Here is a 12,683-nt window from a genome sequence, read left to right as displayed (position 1 = left end):
AAAGGAAAAGATGTACGGAAGTTGTACCTAATTTATAGAGAGCAATACAGAGATAGAGTACCTAAGAAGCAGTTTCTAATGTTTACATTATATCCTTTGATAGTGATATAAGTTGTTGATGCATGGTTTTCCTGTGATTAATAACAGTCTCATAATGACATCTACAAATACATAATCTCTAGTTTTTCACATGCGAGAAGTTGTATAGACCATGAGCCGATAGTGCTATTTAACTGTAAATTAATTAATTATATTATTATAATTAATTGGGAAAGCCTCAAGGCCAATTCAAGGAATTATTTTGAAGATATGGTATAAAGGAAAGATGTTTTCCTTGTTTGTACAAGATTATGCATGTTGTGATTGTTCTATTGAGTGCTATGTGTGAAAAGGAACAAAATGCTTATTGAATGCAAGTAAGCGATCCAAGGGATTGTTGGATGTGAGATTTTTGATCTGGTTAGAAGATTAGAAGGAGCAAAACTTTGGTTGATAATATAGTATGAGGAAGGAGCAATACTATTCATTAATTTCTATTATTCTGTAAGGAATAATACAAAGATCATTTAGACAATGGGTTCATTGATCTTGCCCTTGAAGCTATTTGAGCAATGGGTCCAACTGTCTTCCACAACTCCTAATAGGGTTGAAATATCCTAAGAGAGATTCAAAGTCTCCTAAAAGGAATTGATATGTATTGAATGTTTTTATAAACTTCTAATACTTTCCATCCTCTAGCAAGGAATATTTATATTAGTACATCATCTTGTGGGTACCATCCCCACTGGTGTTTTCCCTCTGATCAAGGATTTTCCTAGTTAACATATTTGGTGTTATTGTGCATGAGTATCTTGTTGTGGTTTCTAATTATATTTCTCATATGGTTGAAGTTTAATAAGGTTGATAATTGTGATATTGGTTGGATAACTTATTCATCCCCCCTCTCAGTTATATTGGTGGACTATACATTCTAACAAATTGGTATTAATATGTTTTAGTAACTTCAAACCAATTTACAAATACCATGTAAATAATGTCAAAATTAAACTAATACATAATAAAAAATAACTCACAATACTATATTTTTTTTCAAAAAAAATTTGGTTAAGGGAATAACCTCAAGGAAGATGTTACCCAAAATGATCTCACTATTTTAGTAAGAAGTTATTTGTTGAAGTAATAAGTACAAAATGAAAGTTTGAGAATGAATTTGAACTCATACGTTTTCCTAGAAAGCACTACTCATAAACAAAATAGATTTGACCCTTATTCAAGTTTGTTAGAATTTGTTATAGCTCTAATACGATGCAAGAATTTGGTATAGCTCTAATACCATATAAGAATTTGTCTTAGGGAAAAATGACACCAAGATCAAGAAGTTCAAGCAATTAGCATAATATGGACCAATAACATATGATCATAATAAAAATAATGAGAATGAATATCATGTATGGGATAAATACATAATAAAGTGGCTAGTATGACTAGGAGTCAACAAAGTGATAAGCCTCACAACAAGCACATGTCCACCAAGAGTGGATTATCCTCCATTGAGTATAGGAGTTTGTGTGATGATGAGAGGATAAGCTTACATAGGTGTATCACATAAAAAGATTTTGTAGACACCATGTGCTCAATTAGAGTGTGAGCAACTATGTTGTCTACATGACAACTTAGTTAAATATGCAAACTCTTGTGTTATCAGCAAGACAACTCATATGATTACGCATACTCTTAGGTGTCTACATGAAAACTAATATAATAATGCATTAACTTGAGTAAACTTAAGTAAAGTGTAATAATAATTAATTATTTACACTAACAAATCAATGATAAAACTATAAAATAAAATTGGACTTTCTATCATTTACTAAATTGACTGATAGCATCCACTAAGATTGAAAAGATTTGATGAACCTCTAACAATCCTTCTGTATCAAATATAATCTTTGATCACACAATTCACATTTACACATGATATCATTTAAGCATGTATTCGATATTTCCCTTGCAATTAAAACTTGATTTCATATATGAATATGATACTTGTTGCTAAGTTTTAGTCTTCCCCATTTGAAGCTTGAGGTCATTGGTTCAAGTGAGTGAGAGATGTCTAAGTATATTTTATGTCACTTACTTCTCATCTTTCCCAAAGTACTCTGCTTACTTTGTTTTTCGGGTCTCCCTTTGCAATACATTTACCTAATCTTTCTAAGAGGGTTTCCTATTTTTATGGTGTGCTCATGGTTTAGGTGATTTAGGCATAGTCGAGATGTGATCTACTATCCTCTTGATGAGAAGTAAGTGTTCTAAATTTTACTATCTAAAGTCTTTATTTATTATTCCATATGCCACAGATTCTAAGCTTTTGAGCTGATTTTCCCTTTTGCAAACTACACGAAGTGTGAATCCGAGGGTTGAAGCCATGGAAAGAGACTAAAAGGTTGTGAATTTGATTTTTCCAATGTCCAAGGATTTACGAAGCTATAGATGGAAGTCAGGGTGAATCTCTTTATGATTTATGGAGATGAGATCAAGTACTATAAGGAAATATGGGTTTATGATTCTTCTACTGCATATTCATGGAAGTGAAGTTGTTTGGTGTTGTTTGAACTAGAGCCAAATCTAAGTTCAAATTATTAGGTAATGTGAGCATAATGTTGAAAGAACCATTTTTTGGCTCATAACTAGTAAGGCATGCCCGAGACTTAACTTCGAGGCCATCAGATTGAAGTATAAGGTTGAATGTTGTTTGCTATACTTTAGTTTAGGAAATGATGTTGAGAAAGGAATTTTTCACCCCAAGGCAATGAAAAAGATCACTTATCTGGATGCTTTGAGAAAAGAAAATGAAGTTACTCTAAAAATGTGAATATCTTGTAGAGATGCTCAAAGGATGCTTCTATTGAAGTAAGTATTGGAGATGTGAACCCATTATGAAGGAAGAGTAGCGTTAAAGGCCTTAGTCAAAAAGTGGAAGAAAGGAGTGCATAAGATAGTAAAAATATTACTCCCCATGCTATGTTTCCAAATAAAAGAAAAATTGGCTTCTGGTAAAGCTAAACTTTTCTTTCTCTCACACACATGTTAATATTATTCAGGATATCTACATTCTAGATTCTAAAGCTAAGTGAAGTACTTCCCATAAAGCTATGTATTTGTATTATTTAAATTTTTTTAGTCATATCACTTTACTTTAAGTAAAATAAGAGTGGAAATGGGAACTTAGTATTTTATGTGCAAATAAAAAAAGTTCAAATAGCCATTACTTATGGAATTAAATGAAATTCTAGCTATTATAATCATTGGCTAAACTTAATTTCATTTGTGTAGTGCCAATGTTCTTATTCCTAAAGCTATTTTATTAGAATCACAAGCAACTAGTTTCTACAAGTATATTTAAATGACTATTTATCAAGAAATACATCCTAAATAATCATAGAGAATGGAAATTAGAGCTACTAGTTACAAAAGATTAATTGGCTTGGAGAGTGAGTTAAAGGACTGTACAGATACATCCTTCAAGTTCTATGATTTGGGTGATCTACATAGGAGGCTAAATTCCTAGCCCATTCATCCAATCACTCTAAAACTCAAAGAGGGCAGATTGGTAGAAGTAATAGACTTTCCAATGGTAGTTCATGCACTAGAGTTGGTGAAGGAATGCATAGAGAGATATAATCTAGAGATGAAGTAGATTATTTTTCCAAACTAACCCATTCTCTTATCAATTAACAAGGTGTTAATGTAGTCAACATTTGGCATCCTTGCACAAGAGCAATATTGTATATTGATTTTGGGTCCTCCATATCCATGTTTAATGAGAAGAAGACCCTTAGAGGGGAAGAAATACAAAAGACCTAGTTCCAGACTACTTGCTTGAAGAAGAGAAATATACTAAAGACTCTTTTTGGCACAAATCTAAAGTGAGAGATTGTGGATATCCTTGCACTTCTCCTCAAACTAAAAGGAAGAGAGGAGATTTTGGAGTTCATCGAGCACCACTTTTTCCTAGTACAACCAATATATGCCAACAATATGAGGTTTCATTGGGCACATATCATCTATAATGAGCTCTCCTAATAGTTTTGGTTAGCCAAAGGATTCAAGTAGTTCTACATGTCCTCTTACTTAATCTATGCTTTGGCATCTCATCACTTGTAGCCTAGGCTTCCTAGAATCCCAAATTATGATGAGTGCACGAAAGCCTACAACTTTTACCTACATCTACAACTACAAAGAATCTATGAGGAGTATGTTTTTGTCAATGATGCTTTTATAATGAGGTTGTGCTACGAATTACAAGGATGCCTGAATAGGAGGTTCTCACTAGAGGAAATTTCAGCTATAAGTCAATTTGGATGCTCATTCATCTAATTTCTAAGTTGCTCCTATTTGCAGTTACGAGCCTATGATGGTTTTCCCAAGAGGTTGCCCACATATTTAGAGGACAAGGTAGTTTTAGTTGAGTTGTTACCACAAATATGGAGGTGAACACCCTATGTTTAAATGTTTAGAATATTTTTGAGATTTCATTCCCTATTATGGTAGGCACATATTCATGTGCCTTCAGATTAGACACCCAAAATTTGGTGAAGAGTTTTAATGGCAAGATTAAGTTGTTTGATTATGAGGTGCTCAAGCCTCAATACGATCTTGTGAATTTTATTAAGGATCATTTGAAGTTAGGATATTGTCGTAGGCATGTCCCAAATATTGAAGATTTTTGGTCCGGATGTCTCAATGAATACCAAACTTGAGAGAGATTTTGGTCAAGACTAACTATTGATGAAATAATTTTTTATAATGATTCTAATGATGTCTCTAAACTTGTAGATCATGAAGCCTACATGCACCCCACATCTTATGAGAAGATTAAGAACACACCAATTTTGTCTACCCCACCTGTAGAACCAGTCATCAACACGATGGAGGTCGTCATACAAGGTATAATCAAAAGAATAGATAATTGGGTGTAGTAGACCCAATCAAGAAAGAAAAGGACTAGGACTACTAGTTCTATGGGTGGAGTATCAATTGGAGTCGCCAAGTTAGCCACAACTATGACCACAATAGCCACTACAACAACATCTATAGGGACATCACAATCCATTAGGAAAGGAGGGGATTGACCTCTAGAAAAGAATGCACCACTCACCCCTACCTACAGAGTTGGACCTCTTCCAAACATCAGGAAGACTCGAGAGAAGAAAGATGAAAAGGATAAGGGAAAGGAACAAGAAAAGTCACTGGCTAAGCCATCCTCCCTTGTTCAAGTCATCAAATAAGATGGTGACACAAACCCCACGGATGACTAGGTATAGGAAGAATTTCAAAAAAGGGATACATTATCCATTTTAGTAACCAAAGTAGCTGTGTTCCTTGTTTCTTTATAGAGAAAGTAAACTCCATTGATTCTAAAGATGCTATTCAATCCATCTGCATTACAATCTACTATAAATATTCTCTCTACAAAGTCTTGGCTTGAGGAGACCATTGATAGGAAGAAGAGGAGATACAAGGATGCAACCCCATCAAAGGACTTGATCACACAAGTCACCTCCTCCTAGCCATCAAAGAAACAAAGAAGCATAAGACCATTGCAACACTCACTACAGATTCAATGACTGGCCACATGCTAGTCAAGATTCCTAAGCCACATAAAGAAGGAAAGTTTCATGATCTCTCAAAGGATAAATTCCAAAATAGGACTTTGGATCTTGGTGTTCCAATTCATGACTCCATGGTGAACATGTGGAAGGAAACTAATGAAAAGATTGAGGACAAGGTGGAAGAGCTTAGAGCCAAGAAGGAGATATTTAATGCCTCAAATAGAGAGCTAGTGGATTCTGCACTTAGGAGTACTTCTTCCAGTAAATGAAACTTAAATCCAAAGGAAATCAAGAACTTACTACTCAAGATGTAGAAAAAAAGACAATTCGGGCAAGTAGGTTGGGCATGGGTTGATTAGATAAAGGCTCAAGGAACCCCATTGGATGAGAATATGGGAATCTTGGTACTGGATGCTCACAAGCTTAGAGAGGTAGCATCAGATCATCAAACAACTATACAGAAGGCAATAAACAAGCTAATAAAGAAATTGGCCCTTCTATAGGAAGTGACAGAAATGAAGAATAATGTAGCCATTACTCATGGGTTTTTAAAGACTATGTATGGACTCAAAATTCAAGCCTTGATTTTGAGTACCATCCTGAAATTTGAGCACCTATAAGCACATTTTAATGCATGATTATTTGGCTATCTATTTGAGGCCTAAAAGGTTTTCAATATTTATAAAACCTTGCATTCAACATATCCATGCATCCCATGAAGATAAGCTACCATTCCGAGTCATTTTGTGAAGTCTCATTTTGAGCAATTTTAAAATCCGCATTTTTGCTTGTGTCAAACAAAAATAGTTAGCCTAGTTTGCATCTAAATATCTCGCACCTAGTAATGTTTCATGACTTACCTCTTTTGAAATGTTTAGCATGCATATTATAGAACTTATTTTCTAGATTTCATGTCATTTTAACATGTTTTGACTAGGTTTTGAATCCCCCAAAGTTAGTTGTTTATTATTGTCATGCCGATGTAAATTGTTTAGAATTCTAGGAGGCCCCGTTTGACCAGTTATAACTTTCACCTAGTTGAAAAAAATGAAAAAATCTCTTTTTCATTACATTCTATAGGTTGGATAATTGTTATGTTTTAGTTTTAAGCTTAGGCCTAATCTATTTGATCAATTTTTGAACATGATTCTGAATGCAATTTCTAAAGTTTCACTAGTGTCACAAAGTGTAGATTCATTGGTACCCCTATTTGGGATGTCATAACTTTAATTTCATAATAGGTGATAGGTGAGATCAAATGGATTATACCACTATGTTCTACTCTAATTTTTTTTTTTAAAGTATGCCAATTTGCAAGTCTTGACGAGTTTGTCTGCACACTCTCCTAGGTCCATTCTATTTGTAAAAATCATTATTATGTCATTGTTTCTAGTTCTACAAATCTAAATATCCCACTTTGACCATTCACCAAATTCACCCAATTATTCATCATGAGATCAAATCATAAAATTATACTCTCCTCATGATAGTGAATTAATGCCCTAGTTTTCATTCCTTCAAGTGTCAGTTTGACTTGTTTTCAAAGCCAAAACCAATTGCATTTTATTATTTTCTGACATGTTTACTTGTAGGCAGTTTTGTGAAGTCAAATCTGACAGTCAATATCTTTTGACTGAGTGATTGTCATAGGATTAGATCTAACAAGGTAAGAGTTTGTTGAAAAAAGAATCAACATGTCTGATTTCAAAGCCTAGTTAGGTGTTTTAATCAGTTTTTAAAGCCAGCTCATAGGCCTTCCTGCCATAAAATCATAGTTGGTAGAAAAGGGTGAGATGAGTTTTAAAATGTTCAATCAATGATTGATTTTTCTTTCAATTATTGCAATGACTTCAAGAAGGTCAAATTGAAAAATCAAGTGTTTCAATTCAATTTTTTTTAGCTAGACCCACTTTGGAGCCTAGCTGACTGCACTAGATTTGTCAAGATGTAATACCTACAGTGAGTAATAAGGAAAGAAGCTCAATGCATTGACAAGATCTCAAGTTTCAAAAATGTTGTTATTAATTCTTATAGTGACTTTAAAATGGAACTTCTTATTTGAGATAGTCTCAAGATAATAAAATGTGTTAGAAACTCTACCCACGTGGGTGATACCCCGTCATGAAGATAGTTTATCTTTCTGATTTGTTTAAAACCAAGATGAAGAGCATTTATGTCTAAAGGCTATTAAGAATTGATAAGATCTATTAAGTGGGTGGATGAGGTTGCTAAAGACATTCCTTATGTGATTAATGAAGACTAGTTTACTTTTGGATGAAGTAAATTGGAAATGATCCATGGAGATTAGAATTTGTTCAATGAGTATAAGATTGATTACATTCATACATGGAGATGATCCATGTTTACTTCCAGATGGTGTTGATGCTTCTAATTTTTCTAAGAAGATTGGATGTTTTAAATAGCTAAGGTGGATAGAAGATGTATGGAGGACATGAGATAAATGTGGGATGAGTGCTTTGTGTTGGAAGACCAATATGTCGTTAGAAGGAAAGAACTTGCTAAAACATTTTAGCATATTCTCTTGGTTTGAAATTAATACATGGTAATCACTATTCATCTATAGGGGAAGATCATATCTAATTCATCATACACCAATCAAGGTAATGTGGGTTTAAAAATTAGTAGAGGCAAGGCTTCATGCAACAAAAGAGTAGGAGTTTAGTTTTATTTTAGTTGCCTGTCCACAATTTTTTTTGTTTTAATGCATAAGTGTAGAGATGTTGGAAGGAAAATAGATGAATGTCTAAGCTCCAAAGCCTCACATTTTAGATGTTGGCTCACCTATGAGTAGGGTCTCCAATTCTAAATTTATTCCCAACAAATTGAAAAAAATATAAATCTCATTGAAGAATCAGGAGGAAACCTGCAATTGGCAGACTTTGGAGTTTGAGCTTCCACCTCCAATGAATGTTTTGAAGAAGACAACATGAATGTAGCCACAATCTAGATAAATATTGAGGACTATGGAAGTCACCACAACCTCCATTTACAATAGGAACATGGGTTAAATTTGTAGTTGTTGGAAGATAAATAGTACCAGTAGTATAAGTTAGAAGAGTAAGAGGAACCAGAGTTCAAAATCATCCTCCTTCATAGCAATAGCCCATGGAAAGTGCAAGGAGACACCTAACGAAGGGGAATGACATCAAAAGGATACTCATTGTACAAATTGAAGAATTTGAAGAAGATATATCTAGTAAGGAAGGCACTAATTTCTTTTTGAGGAGATCATCTGTGTGAAGAGACTCTAGATTGGCCACCAAAAGCATCAAATGCTTGCTAAAGCATAAGCATTGTTTGAATCCCCACCATGTCACTTGGTGCAAAGTATAAGTAGGGACACATGATTTAAAATAAGAGAAAAATATGTTTTGGAAGGTATAAAATGAGGAGTAGAAAGCACTTTGGAATTTCTTGCTGATGGAAGAGACCATGTGGTAATCAACAATGTTGCAAGGAGGAAAACATTCAAAATGTATTATCCCATATGCATGTGGTGGTGGTAACTTTTTTTTTTTTTCTAAATTCCTCAATGCTTAGCTCTTAAGTATCTCAAGATGAAAGGTTTTTGTAAAGAAAAGGTTTCACGCATGGGTCCCATTGACTTGGTGATGATAATGAAATTTTGAACCATGTGTGTAAATTCAGATGGTGACATCGATTGGAGTAGATGATGTGGACTTGGTGGTCAACTAGAATGTACCAAGTGGTAACACATAGGTGAATGGTGAGATGAAATGTGGTAGAGGTTTTTGAGCCCAGCACACTTCTTGAGGTGCTATTATGGCAAGGTTGAATAGGTGTAGTAACATCACTATGTCACTAGTGACATGGTAGACCTACAATCCCATAGTGACATAGCAACAAGCTACCATGTGGCTGGGGCCAGTGACATGGTGATTTTTCTTGGATGCATAGGATTTTGCCACATGATGGGAAATTGACACCTATTGCTATGTTGCCAAGAAACATTGCAAGGAAGATAAGCATGGTGACATAACAACATGCTAACATGTGGTGGTAGGCCCACCTCAGAGTTGTGACAAATCCAACCAATCAGATGGTGGCATGTGGTGGTGACATGGTAGGGTGCCTAGTAGATGATGACATGGGGCAATGATCGAGCATCAATGAGCCAGTGAAATGGTGACATGTGGCAGATAGGTAGAATTTTAAAAATTCAATTAGAGGATACCATGTGGCACATAGGTAGCATGTGGCAGTACAAAATCTAACCAATGGCATGTTGACACATGTTAGGACCTATCAAACTAGTTTGAGCTGGATCAAATTCTAGAGGGAAAAGTTAAAAGTCAGAAAATAATATTTTTTTAATTATTCTTTTGGTTCTGAATGTGACAAGCCATTTAAAATCTTTTGATTCATATTGTAAAGTTTAAACTTTAGAAGAGATTTAAATATTTTTCATAAAGATGCAACCTTGTGAGTCTACTAGGGGCCTGATTTTCAAAAAGAGATTCTAGGCATTCCTAATATGCAGATATAACACTATCATATACTGATGAAACTGGGGGAAAGTGAATTTTCCATTTTTGAGGTTATTTCTACATAGGAGTCCATTGGTTCAAGTTATTCATGGTTTTGTACTAGATGATCATTTTTCAACCTCATTCAATTAGGGTAGTTCAGATTTGATTGCTGATGAAATGGTAAAATGGGTGAATGCCAAAGGTAGTTAAAATGTAGTTAGGAATGGATTTTGTCACCTCTAAGTTAGTTTAATGAATGATTTATTAGGATTTCAAATGCATTTATGATAATTTTTTCATAGTAGGGTTTTTCATCATTAAGTGAGAGATATTTCAAGTTTGTTACACAACAATGATGAGAATCATATCAGATTTTTCTTGTAGAAAGATGAGAGATGCTTTGCAAAAATATGGAATGAAGATTCAAGTGGACACATGTCAGTTCTAGATCAAATCCAACTTCTTCTTCATTCCTATATCATTCTCTTTCTCTTTCATTTTAAGGGTTCCTAATTTTGGAGAAAGTTTCTCATTACTGTGATACCATGTTGGTTGCAATTAATCTGTGATGCCACAAAGTTGGATCCAGAACTATATTTCTACCATTCTTTTTTAGCTTTCTCTCTTGTATAAACAAGAATACATAAAGATAATAAAGATAGTTTTGATCTATTTAGTGGTTTTAGGAGTTATTTGCATGCATCTTGAATGTATAGTCAAAGAAATGAATACAATGAGAAAGAGTCTTCTTAGTTTCATTTTGATTCTCATCTCCTATCTTTGTAATCTACAATGTTTTGTGGTTTAGTGACAAAGAACTTAGACCCCATTTGCATCCCCTTAAGGTTGTATGTTTGATATGTTTTGCTATTGGAACGAAGAGCCAAGTAAATGCTTGATGTATACAATAGAGTTGTTGGTTATTTGAGAAGGATATTTCATGAGAATGATGTCTTTATGAACAATGATGTCTGATTCAAAAAGTGATAGGATAGATCTGATATCTTTATGGAATATGTCAATTGTATCATAGAGGTATCTATGTGATTTGTGGAATTTCCCAATAGAAAAGCACTAATTAGCTACATGATCAACTTGTTCTTACTATTACATATTTGGGGATTTTCTAAAATCAAACTTATAATCATCCATTTCCATTTCTGTTTAAGATCTAAAAGGATTCACTCACTTAGCTTATCAATTTCTTAGATCATGTTATTAGCTATTTCATGTCTATGATATTTTCATAAGTATAGAAGATATAAGAGTCTCTTTTTCTTTGTTTAGATTTAGTGTATGCTTTTGAACAATTGGTACCATATGAGGAATCTATAGGTATCCATGCCTAGGTTTTGCAGTGCCTGAAGTAAAAGAAGGGTCTAGCCTTATAGTTGGCCTAGTGTCTGAAAGGATATGTTTCAGATGGAAAGTATCTATCCCTAGATGTATTATGTTCTCATTGGGATAATTTGAAACCGTAATCTTTCAAAAAATCAACAAAATGGTGACTCTTTTGGGGATGTATTGAATCTAAAAGAGAGATTCAATACAGTTGAAAGAAAGGCATGTGGAAGGATTTTCTATAGCAGCAAGGTCATGAAGTATTTTTCATCTCTTTTTTGAATATTCATGTCTCCCAATAATGTTTTATTGTATTTGCAGTAGTAGCTTTGAGGGTTGAGGATAAATTGTATTCTTACAAGTGTTTGTCTTCAATCAATTTAGCTAGATTTTGTTTTCAAAGTGTTGTTGTAAAATCAGAGTCAAGAATGAATAAAAGGTTATGTTCTCTTTTTCAAGTTTGTAAATCTATAAGAGTGGTTTGATGATTTGTGTTTCTCTTACATCTAAAGGTCTGGTCCAAACTTTTCAAGTGAAAAATTATGTTTTATTTCTCACAAGTGTGAGTGGTGACTCTAAATATCTGTACCAATTTTTTCCTAGTTGATTTCATTATAATATTTGGAAGGACTTTAAAGTTGTATTGGAAGGACTTAAATATTTGGATAGTCTCTTGAAAAGAAAGTACGAGTTCTTCATAAGTTTCAAGGTGTTGTTGCTCCTACTGTTATAAGGAGTAAAAGTGTTAAGAAGTAAATCATAGCAGTGATTTCTTTATCCTCTTCAAGGAGGTGGTGACTCTATATGGTTTTGATCAGTGGTGTGAAAGATTTTCAGTATGCACCCATGCCAAATCAGAAGATCAAAGTTTAGCAGCAACACTTAAGTATTTTAATTTTCATGTGTTCTCTTTCATGCAAGTCAAATGTTAAAAAAAATCATTGCCTCCATTCAATGAATTTCAGCACTAGGAAGAAGAGGTAGAAATTTTATTTTAAGATGGAGTTAGATCTCAGAGCTAAGATTAGTTTGCCAAGTTCTGAAAGTTTGGAAACTATGGCTAAAAACATTGTTATGTTAAATAAAAAAATCTACAATAAGATTGTCAGTATCATAAGAATTGAAGTAGGAAGTACTCAAGGTCTAAATGCTGAATACTGTTATCTAAAGCTTAAATCAATAATCATCAAGATACCTTTTCATTCTAGACCTAATGAAT

Source organism: Cupressus sempervirens, chromosome 2 (genome assembly GCF_028749045.1).
Source record: "Cupressus sempervirens isolate cs-2001-9-10 chromosome 2, ASM2874904v1, whole genome shotgun sequence".
NCBI classification, from domain to species: domain Eukaryota; kingdom Viridiplantae; phylum Streptophyta; class Pinopsida; order Cupressales; family Cupressaceae; genus Cupressus; species Cupressus sempervirens.
The sequence above is the reverse complement of the archived record's forward strand: the minus strand, read 5'-3'. Positions refer to the sequence as shown.